Consider the following 17,515-nt stretch of genomic DNA (forward strand, 5'->3'; position numbering starts at 1 on the left):
AACTTAAAGGGTCTCAATCAGTACGTCGCTTACTACAGATTCAAGATGGAATCCCTGTGGTCAGTAATTGCAGGTTTAGAACCACAGGAATTCATGATTGCGCTGGATCTCAAGGATGCCTATTTAAACATTACGATTTGGCCACCGCATCAGAGGTACTTACGCTTTGCGGTGCGGCAAAACCATTACCAATTTCAGGCTCTACCGTTTGGCCTCTCGTCAGCGCCTCGGGTATTCACCAAAGTGATGTCTGTGATGATAGCTTATCTCAGATCCCTGGGAGTGAGAATAGTCCCGTACTTGGACGATCTACTCATCAAAGCTCCGTCTCAACAGATGCTCCTCCAACATGCCTTGCTGACATACAATGTGCTAGTTCAGCACGGTTGGATTGTCAACTTCAAGAAATCGAATCTGATTCCGTCTCAACGACTTCAGTTCCTAGGAATGATTCTCGATACGGTGAATCAAAGAATTTACCTACCAGAACAGAAAGTGCAGAGTATTCGTCATCTGGTACAGTTCGTGTTCAAGCCACGCACAGTCTCTGTACATTTGTGCATTCGACTGTTAGGGAAAATGGTGGCGGCTTTCGAAGCTCTTCAGTTCGGAAGATTTCACTCACGTCCTTTTCAACTGGATGTGCTCGCACAGTGGTCAAGCTCGCATCTGCAGATTCACCAGATGGTGAGATTGTCTTCACGGGCCAGAGTATCTCTCTACTCTGGTGGCTCAAAGTACACAATCTCACCGGAAACGGTTCGGCGTCTGGAATTGGATAATTCTAACGACGGACGCGAGTCTCAAAGGTTGGGGAGCTGTGGTTCAAAATTGTCAGCTCCAGGGTCTCTGGGCGGATCACGAAAGATTACTGTCTATAAATGTCCTGCAACTCCGGGCAATTTACAATGCGCTATGACAAGCAGTGTACATGCTCCGGTCTCAGACTGTCCAGGTGCAGTCAGACAACGCGACGGCGGTTGCATACATGAACAAACAAAGAGGAACGAGAAGCTGGAAGTAGCTCGAATCCTCAATTGGGCCGAGCATCACCAAGTGATATTGTCGGCAGTGTTCATTCCGGGAGTGGACAACTAGAAGGCGGATTATTTCAGCCGTCGGGATTTTCATCCAGGAGAATGGGCATTAAATCCAGAAGTGTTTCACATGTTGGTCCAGAGGTGGGGTTACCCACAAGTGGACCTGATGGCATCTCGCCACAATCACAAAACGCCCCAGTATGTGTCCAGAACGCGAGATCCAAAGGCATTGGCGGTGGATGCTCTCACAATCGCGTGGCCGTACAGCCTCGTGTATCTGTTTCCGCTGCTCCCTCTGTTGCTCAAACGGATCAAACGAGAGTCTGCCACAGTCATACTAGTGGCGCCTCATTGGCCTCGGAGAGCATGGTTCTCTGATCTCCGCGGACTACTCGCAGACTATCCTTGGCCGCTCCCGCTACGTCCGGACCTATTACAACAGGGTCTTTTCTTTACCCCGATTTAGCGCGGCTGCATTTGACGGAGTGGCTGTTGAGACCGCCCTCTTAAGAAGAGAGGGCATTCCGGAATCGGTTATACCAACCATGTTACGTGCTAGGAAGCCAGTTACAGCAGCTCATTATCACAGGATTTGGCGTGCCTATATAGGTTGGTGTGAAGCTCGGAAGTTTCCGACATCATCTTTCAAGTTATCCCGTCTTTTGTTATTTCTACAGATGGGGTTGGATGGAGGACTGCGTTTATCTACACTAAAGGTGCAGGTCTCTGCCTTGTCAATTTACTTTCATAGATGTTTGGCTCTTTTGCCGTCTGTGCACACCTTCCTGCAAGGTGTCCTCAGAGTACAGCCTCCATTTATACCACCTACAGCGCCATGGGACTTGAATCTGGTTTTAGACTTTTACAGTCTTCCTATTTTGAACCCTTACAACAAGTGGATGTTAAGTTTCTCACTTGGAAAACAATTTTTCTCTTAGCCTTAGCTTCGGCAAGGCGTGTTTCAGATTTGGGTGCCTTGTCATGCAAGCCACCGTATTTGGTGTTTCATGATGACAGTTCGGAACTTCGGACGAATCCCGCTTTCTTGCCAAAGGTAGTGTCATCTTTTCACATCAATCAACCAATAGTAGTTCCTGTGTTAACAGAAGATTCTAGAACTTTGGATGTGGTACGCCCACTACGCGTTTATGTAGCCCGAACGTCTCCAGTTCGTAAGACGGATACATTATTTGTTCTCTCTGATGCTGTGAAGATGGGTTGGCCAGCTTCTAAGCAGACCTTATCCAGATGGATTAAACTGCCGCCTACATCAGTAACAGCTCATTCCACACGTTCTGTGGGAACTTCATGGGCAGCTGGTCATGGGGCTTCTACGACGCAGCTTTGCCGTGCGGCTACATGGTCATCAGTGCACACGTTTGTGCGCTTTTACAAGTTTGATACGTTTGCGGCATCAGCATCTAGCTTTGGCCGCCTAGTGTTACAGGTGCCAAACAGCTCTCCCGCCCAAGGTGGAAGCTTTGGTACGTCCCAAGAGTACTCCAGTGACCCCTAGTGGATGAAAAAGAAAATAGGATTTTGGTACTTACCAGATAAATCCTTTTCTTTGGATCCATAGGGGGCACTGGATGCCCACCCAGAGCAGTTTTACCTGGTTTGTGGTAAGTTCAGTGGATCTTATGATAACACATTCTCACCGACTTGTTCAAAGGTTCAAGTTATATCGGTTATGGTGTCAACTGTTTAGTTGTCGGTTACGTTATGTGTCAACTTTATCGTTGTCCGTTATGTTATAATGTTTTATGTAATTCTCCATTGTCATCCTCTCTATCGCTCCTGTTCGGCTCAGGAAAAAACACTGAGGTATTATGGGAGTATGGAGGGGAGGAGAGTTACTAAATTTAAATATTCAGTGCCTGTCCTGCTAAAGCCGTCCATATCCCAAGAGTACTTCAGTGCCCACTATGGATTCAAAGAAAATGATTTATCTGGTAAGTACCAAAATCCTATTATTGTATCTTCTAATGCTAATTTAACCCATTAGTGATATGGCCCATCTTCTACTTATAAGGGACACACAATGTGTTAGGCATGTACACTCTGTTGTATTATACCCTTTCCCCCTAGCAAAGCGTAATGGGCAGATTGTGTATGTGTTGTGGTAATGATAGATGTTTTTGCAAAGGCAACATATACAAATTACTCAAATTCTGTCAGTCATGACTAAGCCATTGGTTCCCAAATGCGGTCCTAAAGTTACACCAACAGTCCAGGTTTTAAGGATATCCAGGTGGTTTTGTACCTTAGTCATTTTGAATATACCATCTGTGCAGAAGCATGGTTACCCCTAAAACCTGGAAAGTTGGGGTGCCTTGAGGGATGTGTTTGGAAACCACGGGACTATGCTGAGGCTGTTGTAAAGATTGGTCCTAATCTTGTTTCGTTGTGGAATAAGCCACAGCTTCATCTGTAGTACTTTAGGTCTATCTCTGTACCAGGTATGGCACAATTTGTTGACTGGAACATTGCAGACATCCTAATCAATGCTGACCTCGTTACAATGCGTTTTACTGGTGTTGGCAGTATAACTGTAAATATGCCGGTAAAATACCACGTATAGTTATGCTGATGATGCTGTTATAATATGGGACGCTTATGAAAATGGCGAGTGATTGTACCTATACGATAATATAGTGACCCACTCTGGATAACTCTTAAACCTGCCGCTCAATATTAAATCCCACAGGCATAAATCTCCATCCAGAATTGAAGAAATGCAGACTTGTGTTAATCATTAATTTCTCATGGCACAGCAGAACTAATAATTGACTTTCTCTTACGTCCTAGAGGATACTGGGGTCTATTTAGTACCATGGGGTATAGACTGGTCCACTAGGAGCCTTGGGCACTTTAAGAAATTTAATAGTGTGCGCTGGCTCCTCCCTCTGTGCCCCTCCTACCAGACTCCGTTTAGAAAATGTGCCCGGAGGAGCCAGTCACAGCTAGGGGAGCTCCTGAAGAGTTTTCTGCATTTATTTTCTGTGTTTGTTATTTTCAGACAGGTCTGGTTGGCACCAGCCTGCCTGCTTCGTGGGACTTGGGTACGGGGAATGGCCCAACTTCCTATAGGGTTAATGGTCCCATTCCCCGCTGACAGGACACTGAGCTCCTGAGGGAACCATTTGCAAACCCCACCACAGCGAGCGTACATTCCTGCAGCACGCCGCCACCCCTAACAGAGCCAGAAGAAAGAAGAGTGGTGAGTACTATGCTGGCGTCCTGGTTAGTGGGTCGCCGGCTATTATGGTGGCACAAGGGTAGAAGTGCAGCTCTGAGTGCAGGCTGCGTCCCCCTGGCTCAGATCAGCATTGCTGCACCGTTTGAGGGTCGAGCTGAGCCGTTTTAACACAAACCCACACTGGCAAAGCGCTTACAGGGGCTCTGACCCACAGTTAAGCATCAAAATCACCTCAGCCAGTATAAAAAAAAAAAATTGGGGCGGGGCTTCACTATGAGCGGATCCAGCAGCTCACTAGCGCAATTTTCCCTCTGCAGCTTCACACAGACAGACTGGCAGGGAAGCGCACCTCCTCCACAAGTTCTTCCCCTGGTACCGCTCAGGGGAAGATCATAGCATGGGGAAGGGGGGTGGGGAGCGATATTAGAATACTAAGTCCCTATTAAGGGTACTTAGTTTGCGACTCAGCTAAGCTTTGCATTAGCAATAAGGGCGCAGTCTGGCTGGCTCCATCATACTCTGTCTCCCTATAGAGGGCTCTGTATGGATTAACTGTGCTTTAACCTTTTTTTCCTGTGTGTGTGTGTGTATATATGTGTGTTCCTTCACATCTACAATGTCAAGGGAGTGTGTTTCATGCACAGCAGAATGTTTGTCTTCCCCGGGGGGGATCATTACAGTGTACTCGGGATAGTACACATTCTCAGGCTAGTGGGTCCCTTATTTCTAATAAATTATCCCATAATGAGAAAGAGATGCAATACTTGAGACAGTCTGTGGATGACCTGATGAATAGACATTCAGTTCGCATACGAGCGTCTCAGACCCCTACCATTTGTCCACAAAAGCGTACTCTGGCTGAAATCCTGCAGGCTGACACTGATGATGACGTATCAGATGCGGAGGAGGGTGAGGTGGACTCGGGAGGGGGGGGGGGGGGGGATGCAGCTCTGTCACAAGGAATACAGTCCCTAATAGAAGCTATTAGAGACGTCCTGCACATTCCTGACAAGGTGACAGAGGAGGATGAGGAATCTTATTTTAATGTAAAAAAAGAAATCCTCTGCTACTTTTCCTGCATCAAAGGAGTTGAATTTCCTGTTTGAAGAAACTTGGGTTAATCCCGACAATAAGTTTCAGATCCCTAAAAGGTTACTTGCATCCTTCCCGTTTCCTCAGGATGATACGAAAAAATGGGAAAATCCACCAATTGTTGACGCATCGGTATCTAGGTTGTCACGTAAGATAATCTTACCTGTCTCGGGGACAGCCTCCTTAAGACACGACTGACCGCAAGATTGAGACTACTCTCAAATCTCTGTACACAGCTGCTGGGGTGGCCCAAAGACCTACTATAGCTTGTGCATGGATCACTAGGGCCTTTGCAAAATGGTCAGGTAACCTAATTGAGGGGTTAGATTCCTTATGCAGAGGGGAGATAGTGTGTGTTTTGTTTTTTTTTTCTCCTACAGCAATATACAGGACTCTGCAAATTTTATGGTAGAGCCCATAAAAGAAATAGGCTTGCTCAATGCACACACCATGGCCATGGCAGTGTCAGCACGCAGGGGCCTATGGCTACGCCAGTGGACTGCGGATGTGGATTTCAGGAAAGGTGTGGAAATCCTACCATTCACAGGCGATGCCCTGTTTTGAGATGAACTGGATATGTGGATAGCCAAGGCTACGGCGGGTAAGTCTACATACCTTCCTTCCACAGCTCCCCCAGCTAGGAAGACCTACTCTGCTCCAACTCTGCAGTCCTTTCGGACAGCCAAATTTAAAAATAAAACCAAAGGTTCTTCTTTGGCCTTCATAGGCAATAGAGGTAAACCCAGAAAACAAGCATCTGCAGGTTCACAGGAACAGAACTCCAGTTCTGCTTCCTCAAAGCCTCCAGCATGATGGTGGACTGCACTGTCTGGAAGACAGGCAGGTGGGAGCCCGATTAAAATATTTCAGTCACATATGGGCAACATCATGCTAGGATCCCTGGGTCAAAGATCTTATCACCCAGGGCTACAGACTGGAGTTTCAGGTACAACCACCTCACAGATTCTTCAAATCAGGCTTACTGGTTTCTCAAGAAGCAAGTATGACTTTACAGGATGAAATTCAAAAACTGATACAGACTCGGGTCATTGTTCCAGTTCCACCTCAGCTGCAAAACAAGGGTTATTATTCCAACCTATTTGTGGTACTAAAACCGAACGGTTCGGTAAGGCCCATTTTAAACCTCAGGCACTGAACCCGTACTTACGGGTGTTCAAGTTTAAAATGGAGTCTCAGAGTGGTGATCTCAGGTCTGGAGGAGGGGGAATTCCTGGTGTCTCTGGATATCAATGATGCGTACCTTCATATTCCAATCTGGCCACCTCATCAGCCTTATCTAAGGTTTGCATTACAGGACTGTCACTACCAGTTCCAGGCGCTGCCATTTGGCCTCTCCACGGCAAACAAGGAGTGAACATAATACCGTACCTGGACGATCTACTGATAAAAGCACCATCCAGGGAGAGGTTGTTGGACAGCATTGCCCTCTCAACCCGACTACTCCAGGATCACGGGTGGATTCTGAACCTACCAAAATCTCACCTGGAACCAACATGGAGGCTTCCGTTCCTGGGGATGATACTGGATACGGAGTCCCAGAAGATATTCTTTCCATTAGAAAAGGCATTGGTAATCCAGTTGATTGGTGCGGGATGTTCTAAAACCAACCCAGATATCGGTGCATCTATGCATTCGCCTTCTGGGGAAGATGGTAGCCTCTTATAAGGCACTGCAGCACGGAAGGTTTCATGCAAGGCCCTTCCAGCTGGATCTGTTGGACAAATAGTGTGGATCGCATCTTCACATGCACCAGAGGATACATCTGTCGCCAAAAGCTAGGATTTCTCTTCTGTGGTGGCTTCAGACTTCTCATCTGACCGGGGGCCGAAGGTTCGGGATTCAAAATTTGATTCTGCTAACCACAGATGCAAGCCTCAGAGCTTGGGGAGCATTCATCCAAGGAGAACAGTTCCAAGGAAAATGGTCAAGTCAGGAAACATTCTTCCAATCAACATTCTGGAACTGAGGGCCATATACAACGCCCTTCTACAGGCATCACATCTTCAAGATCATGCCATTCAGGTTCAGTCGGACAATGTGACGGCGGTAACGTACATAAACCGGCAGGGCGGAACGAAGAGCAAAGCAGCAATGTCGGAGGTAACAAGGATTCTCCTCTGGGCAGAAAGACACGCTGTGGCATTGTCGGCAATCTTCATTCCGGGAGTAGACAACTGGGAAGCAGACTTCCTCAGCAGACACGACCTCCACCCAGGAGAGTGGGCCTTCACCCGGAGGTGTTCGGGTGCTTGACACATCGGTGGGGAATTCCACAAAACGACATGATGGCCTCATCTCAACAAGAAGCTCAAGCAGTATTATTCCAGGTCGATAAACCCACAGGCAGTGGCGGTGGATGCTCTGGTGACTCAATGGGTCTACCAGATGGTGTACGTGTTTCCACCACTTCCATTGATCCCAAGAATTCTCAAAAGAATAAATAGGGAAAAGATTCAAGCAATTCTCATTGCTCCAGACTGGCCAAGAAGGGCCTGGTATGCGGATCTACTGGAGATGCTCTTAGAGGATCCGTGGCCTCTACCTCTTCGCAAGGATCTTCTACAACAGGGGCCGTTCGTCTATCAAGACTTACCACGGCTACGTTTGACAGTATGGAACTTGAGCGTCAAATTCTAGCCCGGAAAGGGATCCCGGGCAGGGTTATTCCAACCTTGATTCAAGCCAGAAAGGGGATAACGTCTAAACATTACCACCGTATTTGGAAAAACATACGTCTCTTGGTGTGAGAACAGGAAATTTCCTGCTGTGGAATTTCAACTGGGACATTTTCTGCTTTTTCTGCAGTCAGGTGTGGATGTGGGTCTACGTTTGGGCTCCATTAAAGTCCAGATTTCGGCCTTATCCATTTTCCCCCCAGAAACAATTGGCTTCTCTCCCTGAGATTCAGACATTTTTGAAGGATATTCTGCACATCCAACCGCATCTCAACGTGGTGTTGCAGTTCCTATAATCAGAATGGTTTGAGCCTTTACAGGAGGTTGAGGAAAAGTTTCTTACTTGGAAGACTACCAAAAAAGAGAAAAGAGACCTTTCTTGCGCTTATCCTAAATGTGTCAGCCCCTCGTCCCACACAAGAAACCTTCACTGTGGTTTCACTTAAGAATATACACCAAGAGAGAGACAAGTGGCGTCATCTTGCCTCACGTTTTCTCTTACGTGGAAGACTGTCACACTGTTGGCTTTGGCTTCAGCAAGATGTGTGATGGAGCTGGGGCCGTTGTCTCACAAGAGCCCCTATTTGATTTTTCATGAAGATAGAGCTGAACTCAGAACTCGTCAGCAATTTCTTCCTAAGGTGGTGTCGGTGTTTCATATCAACCAACTTATTGTGGTTACCGACACTTCAAAGTCCTTGGATGTTGTGCGGGCTTTGAAGATCTATGTGAAACGGGCAGCTCGTCACAGAAAATCAGACTCGCTGTTTGTTCTCTATGATCCCAATAAAATTGGGTGTCCTGCTTCAAAGCAGTCTATTGCTTGTTGGATCAGGCTTACTATCCAGCATGCTTATTCTACGGCAGGTTCGCCGGTTCCAATCTGTACAGGCTCACTCTACTAAGTCGGTGGGTTCTTCCTGGGCGGCTGCCCGGGGTGGCTCAGCCTTACAGCTCTGCCGAGCGGCTACTTGGTCTGGTTCGAACACGTTTGCTAAGTTCTACAAGTTCGATACTTTGACCAAACTGAAGATCCTCAGAGGCCAATCAGTTCTGCAGCAACCTCAGCACTCTCCCACCCGGTTTGGAAGCTTTTGTACATCCCCAGGGCACTAAATGTACCCCAGTATCCTCTAGCATGTAAGAGAAAATAGGATTTTTATTACCTACCGGTAAATCCTTTTCTCGTAGGCCGTAGAGGATACTGGGCGCCCGTCTAGTGCTTCGTGTTTCCTGCACAGTTACTTGGTTAAGTAGTGTTGTTGGTTCAGCTGTTCCTGTTCAGATTTGGGGGGTAATTCCAAGTTGATCACAGCAGGAAATTTTTTTAGCAGTTGGGCAAAACCATGTGCACTGCAGTGGGGGCAGATATAACATTTGCAGAGAGAGTTAGATTTGGGTGGGTTATATTGTTTCTGTGCAGGGTAAATACTGGCTGCTTTATTTTTACACTGCAATTTAGATTGCAGATTGAACACACCACACCCAAATCTAACTCTCTCTGCACATGTTATATCTGCCTCCCCTGCAGTGCACATGGTTTTGCCCAACTGCTAACAAAGATCCTGCTGCGATCAACTCAGAATTACCCCCTTGGTTAGTATGGCTTTCCTCTTGTTTGTGTGTGCTGGTTCGAATATCACCACTGTCCTTTTAAATTCTTCTCTTAAAGTACGTCCGTCTCCTCGGGCAGAGTTTCCTAGACTGAGTCTGGTGGGAGGAGCATAGACGGAGGAGCCAGTGCACTCTATTGATTTCTTAAAGTGCCCATGGCTCCTAGTGGACCCATCTATACCCCATGGTACTAAATGGACCCCAGTATCCTCTATGGACTATGAGAAAAGGATTTACCGCTAGGTCATTAAAATCCTATTTTCATTTATCTAATAGTCTTTAAAATGATAGCTAGCATCTGGTTGCTATTGGTAACACATCAACTTGCCCACTTTAGACATCTTTAAGCCTGGTTATATATTCCTCATTTGAAGTGCAAAAAACAGAATGCACCAATAAGACATTATATGATGTAATACATAATGCGGGCATGTGACCAGTGCTCGGGATCCCGGTGGTCACCATGCCGATGCTAGAATTCAGAGTGCACAAAATGCTGGCTGATGGAATGCCGGCAGGTCTAGTCCCACTTTTGAGCGAGTGCAGCAAGGCCACAGGGGCCTTTGTTGGGCTTTACCAGCCCCCCTTCCCCCCCAGTCCCGTGGTTCATATGTTGACAACTGGCCACGTGTTCCCAACCCATGTAATACACAGTTTCTGCTGGGTCTTTACAGTTTCTGCTTTAACGTTGGAGGAAGAAATACTGAAAAGATGGGGAAAGGTAAAGACAAAAGGGTTCTGGGATGAAACTTGCAAAGTGAGGCAGATACTGATCAAATATCAGGTTTCAGGGGCTTCTGTAATAGCCTGGGCGTGACCCTGGTGAGGTACGGCTTATATAATAGGCTGGGGGTGACCCTTGTGCGGTACGCCATATATAATAGCCTGGGGGTGACACTGGTGAGGTATGCCTTATATAATAGGCTGGGGGAGACACTGGTGAAGTACGGCTTATATAATAGGCTGGGGGTGACACTGGTGAGCTACGGCTTATATAATAGCCTGGGGGTGACACTGGTGAGGTACGGCATATATAATAGCCTGGGCGTGACCCTGGAGAGGTACGGCTTATATAATAGGCTGGGGGTGACACTGGTGAGGTACGGCTTATATAATAGCCCGGGGGTGACACTGGTGAGGTACGGCTTATATAATAGCCTAGGGGTGACACTGGTGAGCTACGGCTTATATAATAGCCTGGGGGTGACACTGGTGAGGTACGGCTTATATAATAGAATTTCTCTGACGTCCTAGTGGATGCTGGGAACTCCGTAAGGACCATGGAATAGACGGGCTCCGCAGGAGACTGGGCACTCTAAAAGAAAGATTAGGTACTATCTGGCGTGCACTGGCTCCTCCCTCTATGCCCCTCCTCCAGACCTCGGTTAGAATCTGTGCCCGGCCAGAGCTGGATGCACCTAGTGGGCTCTCCTGAGCTTGCTAGAAAGAAAGTATTTGTTAGGTTTTTTATTTTCAGTGAGATCTGCTGGCAACAGACTCACTGCTACGTGGGACTGAGGGGAGAGAAGCAAACCTACCTGCGTGCAGCTAGCTTGTGCTTCTTAGGCTACTGGACACCATTAGCTCATGAGGGTTCGAACACAGGGCCTGACCTCGATCGTCAATTCCCGGAGCCGCGCCGCCATCCCCCTTGCAGAGCCACAAGACAGAAGAAGGAGATAAAATCGGCGGCAGAAGACTCCGGTCTTCATTAAGGTAGCGCACAGCACTGCAGCTGTGCACCATTGCTCCCACTGCACACCACACACTCCGGTCACTGTAGGGTGCAGGGCGCTGGGGGCGCCCTGGGCAGCAATAAGAATACCTTTTGGCAATATAACACATAATACAGTTTGGAAAACTGTATATGTGTAAAACCCCCGCCATTTTTAGTCAGAAACAGCACAGAAGCCCGCCACTGAGGGGGCCGGGCCTTCTTCCTCAGCACACTAGCACCATTTTCTCTTCACAGCTCCGCTGGAAGGAAGCTCCCCAGGCTCTCCCCGGCAGTATCCTGGTACACAAAGGGTGAAAAGAGAGGGGGGGGCACATAAATTTAGGCGCAAAAATTTGTATATACAGCAGCTACTGGGTAAACACTGAGTTGTAGTGTAATCCCTGGGTTATATAGCGCTGGGGTGTGTGCTGGCATACTCTCTCTCTCCAAAGGGCCTTGTGGGGGAACTGTCCTCAAATAGAGCATCCCCTGTGTGTGTGGTGTATCGGTACGCGTGTGTCGACATGTCTGAGGTAAAAGGCTCCTCTAAGGAGGTGATAGAGCGGATATGTGTGTGAGAGGGTGTCTCCGTCGACAACGCCGGCACCTGTTTGGATATGTGTAAGTGCTAAGGTGAATTTATTGCACAAAAGGTTAGGGAACAGACAGGAAATCTACCCATGTCTGTCCCTATGTCACAGAGACCTTCAGAGTCTCTCAATGCTCACTATCCATAATAACAAACACTGGTATCGACATGGAGTTTAACTCCACTGTCGACTACGATAATGCAAAGTTACAGCCAAGATGGCTATAAGGTATTCAATATATGATTATTGAAATAATAGATGATTTGCATATCACTGATGACTCATCTGTCCCTGACACGAGAGTACACATGTTTAAGGGGAAGAATGCGGAGGTAAATTTCCCTCCTCTCATGAGGAAAAAGAGCGGGAATCTCCAGACAAGAGACGGCAGCTTCCCACAAGAGAATTCTCAGGCTGTATCCTTTCCCCACTAGGGCCAGGATATGTTGAGAATCTTCCCCTGGGGTGTCCTGTTTGCACAGATGGTAGCACTTGCTATTCTCAGGGATCCTGCAGATAGCGTGCACATTCTAGTATACTACCCAGACCGGCGATTGTGTCGGCATGGGTTTATAGCGCTGTGGCAGCGTGGACAGGTACCTTATCAGCAGAGATGAGACCCTAGTATGCAATATAAAATAAGAATTTACTTACCGATAATTCTATTTCTCGGAGTCCGTAGTGGATGCTGGGGTTCCTGAAAGGACCATGGGGAATAGCGGCTCCGCAGGAGACAGGGCACAAAAAAGTAAAGCTTTTACCAGATCAGGTGGTGTGCACTGGCTCCTCCCCCTATGACCCTCCTCCAGACTCCAGTTAGGTACTGTGCCCGGACGAGCGTACACAATAAGGGAGGCAATTTGAATCCCGGGTAAGACTCATACCAGCCACACCAATCACACCGTACAACTTGTGATCTAAACCCAGTTAACAGCATGATAACAGAAAGAGCCTCTTAAAGATGGCTCCTTAACAATATAACCCGAATTTGTTAACAATAACTATGTACAGTATTGCAGATAATCCGCACTTGGGATGGGCGCCCAGCATCCACTACGGACTCCGAGAAATAGAATTATCGGTAAGTAAATTCTTATTTTCTCTATCGTCCTAAGTGGATGCTGGGGTTCCTGAAAGGACCATGGGGATTATACCAAAGCTCCCAAACGGGCGGGAGAGTGCGGATGACTCTGCAGCACCGAATGAGAGAATTCCAAGTCCTCTTTTGCCAGGGTATCAAATTTGTAGAATTTTACAAACGTGTTTTCCCCCGACCACGTAGCTGCTCGGCAGAATTGTAATGCCGAGACCCCTCGGGCAGCCGCCCAAGATGAGCCCACCTTCCTTGTGGAATGGGCCTTAACAGATTTAGGCTGTGGCAGGCCTGCCACAGAATGAGCAAGTTGAATTGTGTTACAAATCCAACGAGCAATCGTCTGCTTAGAAGCAGGGGCACCCAACTTGTTGGGTGCATATAGTATCAACAGCGAGTCAGATTTTCTGACTTCAGCCGTGCTTGAAATGTATATTTTTAAGGCTCTGACAACGTCCAACAACTTGGAGTCCTCCAAGTCGCCAGTGGCCGCAGGCACCACAATAGGTTGGTTCAGGTGAAACGCTGATACCACCTTAGGGAGAAAATGCGGACGAGTCCTCAGTTCTGCCCTATCCGAATGGAAGATTAGATAAGGGCTTTTATAAGATAAAGCCGCCAATTCAGATACTCTCCTGGCGGAAGCCAGGGCCAGTAACATAGTCACTTTCCATGTGAGATATTTAAAATCCACCTTTTTCAATGGTTCAAACCAATGGGATTTGAGGAAATCTAAAACGACATTTAGATCCCACGGTGCCACCGGAGGCACCACAGGAGGCTGTATATGCAGTACTCCTTTAACAAAAGTCTGTACCTCAGGAACTGAGGCCAATTCTTTTTGGAAGAATATTGACAGGGCCGAAATTTGAACCTTAATAGATCTCAATTTGAGACCCATAGACAATCCTGATTGTAGGAAATGTAGGAAACGACCCAGTTGAAATTCCTCCGTCGGAACACTCCGATCCTCGCACCACGCGACATATTTTCGCCAAATGCGGTGATAATGTTTCGCGGTGACTTCCTTCCTTGCCTTAATCAAGGTAGGAATGACTTCTTCTGGAATGCCTTTCCCTTTTAGGATCTGGCGTTCAACCGCCATGCCGTCAAACGCAGCCGCGGTAAGTCTTGAAAGAGACAGGGACCCTGTTGTAGCAGGTCCCTTCTCAGAAGTAGAGGGCACGGGTCGTCCGTGACCAACTCTTGAAGTTCCGGGTACCAAGTCCTTCTTGGCTAATCCGGAGCCACTAGTATTGTTCTTACTCCTCCTCACCGTATAATCTTCAATACCTTTGGTATGAGAGGCAGAGGAGGAAACACATATACTGATTTGTACACCCAAGGTGTTACCAGTGCGTCCACAGCTATTGCCTGTGGATCTCTTGACCTGGCGCAATACTTGTCCTTGAGGCGAGACGCCATCATGTCTACCATTGGTCTTTCCCAACAGTTTATTAGCATGTGGAAGACTTCTGGATGAAGACCCCCCTCTCCCGGGTGAATATCGTGTCTGCTGAGGAAGTCTGCTTCCCAGTTGTCCACGCCCGGGAAGAACACTGCTGACAGTGCTATTACGTGATTCTCCGCCCAGCGAAGAATGTTGGCAGCTTCTGCCATTGCACTCCTGCTTCTTGTGCCGCCCTGTCTGTTTACATGGGCGACCGCCGTGATGTTGTCCGACTGAATCAACACCGGTTTTCCTTGCAGGAGTGGTTCCGCCTGGCTTAGAGCATTTTAGATTGCTCTTAGTACCAGAATGTTTATGTGAAGAGACTTTTCCAGGTTCGTCCATACCCCCTGGAAGTTTCTTCCTTGTGTGACTGCTCCCCAACCTCTCAGGCTGGCGTCCGTGGTCACCAGGATCAAATCCTGTATGCCGAATCTGCGGCCCTCCAATAGATGAGCCTTTTGCAACCACCACAGAAGATATACCCTTGTCCTTGGCGACAGGGTTATTCGCAGGTGCATCTGAGGATGCGACCCTGACCATTTGTCCAACAGATCCCTTTGGAAAATTCTTGCATGGAATCTGCCGAATGGAATTGCTTCGTAAAAAGCCACCATTTTTCCCAGGACTCTTGTGTACAGACACCTTTCCTGGTTTTAGGAGGTTCCTGACAGGTCGGATAACTCCTTGGCTTTTTCCTCGGGAAGAAAAACCTTTTTCTGAACCGTGTCCAGAATCATCCCTAGGAACAGCAGACGTATCGTCGGAAAACAGCTGCGATTCTTGGAATATTTAGAATCCAGTCGTGCCGTCGAAGAACTACTTTAGATAGTGCTCTTCCGACCTCCAACTGTTCTCTGGAACTTGCCCTTTTTAGGTCGTGCAAGTAAGGGATAATTTAGATGCCTTTTTTCTTTGAAGAAACATCTTTTCGGCCATTACCTTGGTAAAAAGGCCCGGGGTGCCGTGGATAATTCAAACGGCATCGTCTGAAACTGATATTGACAGTTCTGTACCACGAACCAGAGGTACCCTTGATGAGAAGGACAAAATTTGGACATGGAGGTAATCCTTGATGTCCAGGGACACCATATAGTCCCCTTTTTTCCGGTTCGCTATCACTGCTCTGAGTGACTTTATCTCGATTTGAACCTTTTATGTAAGTGTTCAAAACATTTTAGATTTAGACTATGTGTCACCAAGCCGTCTGGCTTCAGTACCACAATATAGTGTGGAAAAATAATACCCTTTTCCTTGTCGTAGGAGGGGTACTTTGATTATCACCTGCTGGATATACAGCTTGTGAATTGTTTCCAATGCTGCCTCCCTGTCGGAGGGAGCCGTTGGTAAAGCAGACTTCAGGAACCTGCGAGGAGAAGATGTCTCGACTCTCCAATCTTTACCCCTGGGATAATACTCGTACGATCTAGGGGTCAACTTGCGAGTGATCCCACTGCGCCCTGAGACTCTTGAGACTACCCCCCCACCTTGAGTCCGCTTGCACGGCCCCAGCGTCATGCTGAGGACTTGGCAGACGCGGTGGAGGGCTTCTTTTCCTGGGAAAGGGCTGCCTGCTGCAGTCTACTTCCCTTACCTCTATGTCTGGGCAGATATGACTGGCCTTTTGCCTGCATGCCCTCATGGGAAAGGAAAGATTGAGGCTGAAAAGACGGTGTCTTTTTTAGCTGAGATGTAACTTGGGGTAAAAAAGGTTGGATTTCCCAGCTGTTGCTGTGGTCCCCAGGTCCGATGGACCGACCCCCAAATAACTCCTTCCCTTTATACAGCAATACTTCCATCTGCCGTATGGGATCTGTATCACCTGACCACTGTCGTGTCCCTGACATCTTCTGGGAGATATGGACAACGCACTTATCTTGATGCCAGAGAGCAAATATCCCTCTGTGCATCTCACATACATATATATAGAATGCATCCTATTAAATGCTCTACATGAATAAAATATTTTCAGTCAGGGAATCCGACCAAGCCAACCCAGCACTGCATCTCCAGGCTGATGGCGATCGCTGGTCGCAGTATAACCACCGTATGTGTGTATATACTTTTTAGGATATTTTTCCAGCTTCCTATCAGCTGGCTCCTTGAGGGCGGCCGTATCTGGAGACGGTAACGCCACTTGATAAGCGTGTGAGCGCCTTATCACCCTAAGGGGTGTTTCCCAACGTACCCTAATTTCTGGCGGGAAAGGGTATAACGCCAATATTTGCTATCGGGGTAACCCTACGCATCATCACACACTTCATTTTATTTTATCTGATTCAGGAAAAACTACAGGTAGTTTTTTCACTCCCACATAATACCCTTTCTTGTGGTACTTGTAGTATCAGAAACACGTAACACCTCCTTCATTGCCCTTAACGTGTGGCCCTAATGAGAAATACGTTTGTTTATTCACCGTCGACACTGTATTCAGTGTCCGTGTCTGTGTCTGTGTCGACCGACTGAGGTAAATGGGCGTTTTTAAAACCCCTGACGGTGTTTCTGAGACGCCTGGACCGGTCCTAATAGATTGTCGGCCGTCTCATGTCGTCAACCGACCTTGCAGCGTGTTGACATTCTCACGTAATTCTCTAAATAAGCCATCCATTCCGGTGTCGACTCCCTAGAGAGTGACATCACCATTACAGGCAATTTCTCCGCCTCCTCACCAACATCGTCCTCATACATGTCGACACACACGTACCGACACACAGCACACACACCGGGAATGCTCTGACAGAGGACAGGACCCACTAGCCCTTTGGGGAGACAGAGGGAGAGTCTGCCAGCACACACCAAAAACGCTATAATTATATAGGGACAACCTTATATAAGTGTTTCTCCCTTATAGCATCTTTTATATATATACAATATCGCCAAAATCAGTGCCCCCCCTCTCTGTTTTAACCCTGTTTCTGTAGTGCAGTGCAGGGGAGAGCCTGGGAGCCTTCTCTCCAGCTTTTCTGTGAGAGAAAATGGCGCTGTGTGCTGAGGAGATAGGCCCCGCCCCTTTTACGGCGGGCT

The sequence above is a fragment of the Pseudophryne corroboree genome, chromosome 5 (genome assembly GCF_028390025.1).
Source record: "Pseudophryne corroboree isolate aPseCor3 chromosome 5, aPseCor3.hap2, whole genome shotgun sequence".
NCBI lineage: Eukaryota > Metazoa > Chordata > Amphibia > Anura > Myobatrachidae > Pseudophryne > Pseudophryne corroboree.